Consider the following 4,992-nt stretch of genomic DNA (forward strand, 5'->3'; position numbering starts at 1 on the left):
CAGTTCTGACTGCAGTGAACCCCAGTTCCAGGCAAGCCCCTGGGGACCCACGCTCTTGTGGGGGGAGTCTGGACTCTCGGGCGGAGACTCGGGAGCCGGGGAAGGCAGAGGTCTGAAGGTGCGCATGTGCACGCAAGGGCAAGGCTGACGGGAAGCCAAGACTGAGACTCCACCCAATCCAAGCTGAGCACAGAGGCTATTGCAATTTGGCAAGTCTAATCCTATAAGGCTGTCTCCAGCACCGAACTTCTCCCAGCATAGACACAGCTGATCCTTACAGCCAACTGGCCTGGAGGTCAATTCTTCCCAGTGATACCAACAACAATCAAGACTTAATTACAACAAGGCTGTACACACAGTCCACAAAGGGGTGCACCAAGAGTGTCCACCTCAGGTTAACTGGGGAGGCAGACCCACTGGGCCATATTGGAAACCTAGCACACAAATATACCGTACCAACTCAGGGAAGCAGTGAACATGCGGCGTCAAAGAATCAGATCACAAACTAAAGAAATGGAGGAAAAAAAACGACTGGATATAGAATTCAAAACCACGGTTATAAGGCTTTTCAAGAATATCCTAGAAAAGGCCGATAAATATAACGAGACCCTCGAAGATATGAAAAAGGACCAACTAGAAATTAAACATACACTGACTGAAATAAAAAATATTATACAGAGACCCAAAAACAGACTAGAGGAACACAAAAATCAAGTCAAAGAATTGAAATACAAAGAAGCAAAAAACACTCAACCGAAAAAGAAAAAAGCAAAAAAAAAAAAAAAAATCCAAAAAGTTGAAGATGGTGTAAGAAGACTCTGGGACAACTTCAAGCGTACCAACATCAGAATTATGGGGGTGCCAGAAGAAGAGAGAGAGCAAGATACTGAAAACCTATTTGAAGAAATAATGACCGAAAACTTCCCCCACCTGGTGAAAGAAATAGACTTACAAGTCCAGGAAGCACACAGATCCCCAAACAAAAGGAATCCAAAGAGGACCACACCAAGACACATCATAATTAAAATGCCAAGAGCAAAAGACAAAGAGAGAATATTAAAAGCAGCAAGAGACAAACAGTTAGTTACCTACAAGGGAGCACCCATACGACTGTCAGCTGACTTCTCAACAGAAACTATGCAGGCCAGACGGGAGTGGCAAGAAATTTTCAATGTGATGAATAGCAAGAACCTACAACCAAGATTACTCTACCTAGCAAAGCTATCATTCAGAATTGAAGGGCAGATAAAAAGCTTCACAGATAAGAAAAAGCTAAAGGAGTTCATCACCACCAAACCAGTATTATATGAAATGCTGAAAGGTATTCTTAAAGAAGAGGAAAAAGAAAAAAGTAAAGATAAAAATTATGAACAACAAATACATATCTATCAACAAGTGAACCTAAAAATCAAGTGAATTAAAAACCTGAGGAACAGAATAATCTGGTGAATATAATAGAATCAGGGGCATAGAAAGGGAGTGGGCTGATAATTCTCAGGGGGAAAGGAGTATGGGGGGTTCATGAAGAGACTGGACAAAAATCATACACCTATGGATGAGGACAGTGTGGGGGAGGTAAGGGCAGAAGATGGGGTGGGAACTGGGTGGTGGGGAGCTATGGGGGGGAAAAGGAGAAACAATTGTAATAATCTGAATAAAGATTTATTAAAATAAAAAAAAATAAAAGACAAAAAAAAAAAAGATGCTTTCCCCTGCTCTACTGGTGTGGCTCAGTGGTTAAGCGTTGACCTATAAACCAGGAGATCACAGTTCAATTCCCAGTCAGGGCACATGCCCAGGTTGCAGGCTCAATCCTTAGTAAGGGGCATGCAGGAAGCAGCCCATCAATGATTCTCCCTCACCATTGGTGTTTCTATCTCTCTCTCCTTCTCCCTTCCTCTCTGAAATCAATAAAAAAATATATATATTTTTTTAAAAAGAAAGATGCTTTCCCCCTATGGTTGGGAACAAGACAATGCTGTCTGCCTGCTAATTCAATATAGTGCTGCAAGTCGTTGCCAGGGTAACAAGGCAATAAAAGGAAATAAAAAGCATACAGATCAGGGGGAAAAAAAGAAATATAACTAACCCTATTTACAGATGACATGATTGTCTATGAAGGAAATCCCAAGAAATCTACAATATTCTGCTAGAACTGATAAGTGATTTGGCAAAGTCACAGAATATGAGATAAACATACAAAAATCAATCAGTTGTATTCCCATGTACTGTAAAAAAACAAGTAAACACCAAAATTAAAAAGATAGTGCCATATTACAATTTCTCAAAAAACTGAAATATGTATAAATCTAGCAAACATGTATAGGACTTAAACACCTAAAATTATTGCATGCGCGCCTATTGCTGATTAAGTCAATAAGATCTAAATAGAAAGACATGCAATGTTTTTATGTATTGAAAGACTTGACATAGTAAATATGTCAATTCTTCTCCCCAAATTGGCACACATGTAAAATATATTTTTTAATCAAAACCCCAGCAATATTTTGGTAAATATTCTCAAAATATTTAAGAGAGAGAGAGAGAGAGAGAATCTAACAAAACATATGAGGAAAACTACAAAACTCTGATGAAAGAAGTCAAAGATCCAAATAAATGGAGAGATATTCTATTTCATAGATAGGAAATATTGTTCAGATGTGCAAGTTCTTTCCAAATAATCTATAGATCCAACACAATCCCAGTCAAAACTCCAGCAAGTTTTTGTGGATATCAACAAACATTGTAAAGTTTATAAGGAGAGGAAAAAGACCCAGGATAGCCAACACAATACTGAAGGAGAACAAAGTCAGAAGATGGTTGTACTCAACTTTAAGACTTACTATAAAGTGATAATAATCAACACAGTGTGGTATTGGTGAAAATATAAACAATTCAATCAGTGGAACAGAATAGAGAGCTCAGAAATAGACTCACAAAAAATATAGTTAACTGATCTTTGACTGAGGACCAATGGCAATACAATGGAGAAAGGATAGTATTTTCAACCAATAGAGTTGAGAACAATTGGACATCTAGATGCAAAAAAAAAATTAATCTAGACACAGATATTATACCTTTCACAAAAATTAACTCAAAATAAATCATGAACCTAAATGTAAAATGCAAAACTATAAAATTTATAGAAGATAATATGGAGAAAATATACATGACATTGGATTTGGCCATGACTTATAGATACAACACCAAAAGCATGATCCATGAGAGAAAAATTTGGTAAGTTGGACTTTATTAAAATTAAAAAGCTTTTAATCTATGAAAGAGAATACTAAGAGAATGAAAAGACAGGTCAGAGACGCAGAGAAAATCTTTCCCAAACATATTTGATAAACGACAATTACCGAAAATATATAAAGAACTCTTAAGCTTCTTTTCCGACGAAACACCAAATGGCGAATGATGCCGGTGCTGCCGGAGGGCCCCAGAATAGGAGGTCGCTGCAGCTGGCCCGGGGTCGCAGCTGGGGTGGGGGCAGGTGCCAAGGCTGTGGAGCTCATGGAGGCAAGGCCCAGGACAAGGACCCTGTCACCAATCTGGGCCGCCTGGTCAAGGACATGAAGACAAAATCCCTAGAAGAAATCTGTCTATTCTCCTTGCCCATCAAGGAATCTGAGATCATTGACTTTTTCTTGGGGGCATCCCTCAAGGATGAGGTCTTGAAGATTATGCCTGTGCAAAAGTAGACACTGCTGGCCAGAGGACCCGGTTCAAGGCTTTTGTCGCCATTGGGGACTACAATGGACATGTTGATCTGGGTATTAAGTGCTCAAAGGAAGGAGCCACTGCCATCCGTGGAGCCATTATCCTGGCCAAGCTCTCTATTGTGCCCGGGCAGCGAGGCTACTGGGGAAACAAGCTAGGCAAGCCCCGCACCGTTCCTTGCAAGGTGACTGGCCGCTGTGGCTCTGTACTGGTGCCCCCCAGGTACTGGCATTGTCTCGGCCCCCTGTGCCTAAAAAGTTGCTGATGATGGCCAGTATTAATGACTGCTACACCTTGGCCAGGGGCTGCACTGCCACCCTGGGCAACTTCGCCAAGGCCACCTTTGATGCCATCTCTAAGACCTACAGCTATCTCACCCCAGATCTCTGGAAAGAGACTGTGTTCACCAAGTCTCCCCATCAGGAATTCACTGACCATCTTGTAAAGACCCACACCAGAGTTTCTGTGCAGAGGACCCAGGCTCCAGCTGGGGCCACTGCATAATTTTATACAAGAAAAATAAAGTGAATTAAGCCTGCTTTAAAAAAAAAAAAAACAACTCTTAAAATTCAGCATTAAGAAAATAAATCCAGTTTTAAAGTGGGCAAAAGATATGACAGACACCTCACCAAAGAAGAAGATATACAAATTGCAAATAAACATATGAAAAGATGCTCACATCACACATTATTAGGAAATTATAGATTAAAAACAGGTACTACATAACCTATTAGAATGGTTAAAAGCCCACACACTGACATCACCAAATGCTGGGAAAGAGAGAGAGCAACAAGAACTCATTCACTGCTGGTGAGAATGCAAAGTGGTACAGCTGCTTTGTAACACAGTCTGGCAGCTTCTTGCAGCACTGAATGTAGTCTTACCATATAGCCAAGCAATTGCATTCTTTGGTATTTACCCCCAGTGAGTGGGAAACTTATGTCCAACTAAACTGTGCACAAATGTTTATAGCAACTTTACTAATAATTGCCAAATAATGAATGTCTTACAATGGGTAAGTTGTGATGCATCCAAACAATAGAATATCATTCAGCACTAAAAAGAAATAAGCTATCAAGCCATGAAAGGACTTGAAGAAAGCATATTGCTAAGTGAAAGAAACTAATCTGAAAAGGCTGTATGATTCCAACTATATGACATTCCGGAAAAGGCAAAATCATAGGAGCAGTAAAAGAGATCTGTGGTTGCCAGGAATTTGTGGGGAGGAAGGAATGGTACACACAGATTTTTTGGGCAATGAAACTGTAT

The 4,992-nt window shown here is 40.1% G+C and overlaps 1 pseudogene across 1 annotated transcript; it reads left to right on the forward strand.

Moving 5' to 3' along the window:
- The first annotated feature begins 3,410 nt into the window (after positions 1–3,410).
- LOC308244180 (small ribosomal subunit protein uS5-like) lies at positions 3,411–4,227 on the forward strand (annotated as a pseudogene). The gene has a single exon. The product of its transcript is annotated as a small ribosomal subunit protein uS5-like (transcript).
- The last annotated feature ends 765 nt before the right edge of the window (positions 4,228–4,992 follow it).

Source organism: Plecotus auritus (genome assembly GCF_963455305.1).
Source record: "Plecotus auritus genome assembly, chromosome: 3".
In the NCBI taxonomy this organism is placed as follows: domain Eukaryota; kingdom Metazoa; phylum Chordata; class Mammalia; order Chiroptera; family Vespertilionidae; genus Plecotus; species Plecotus auritus.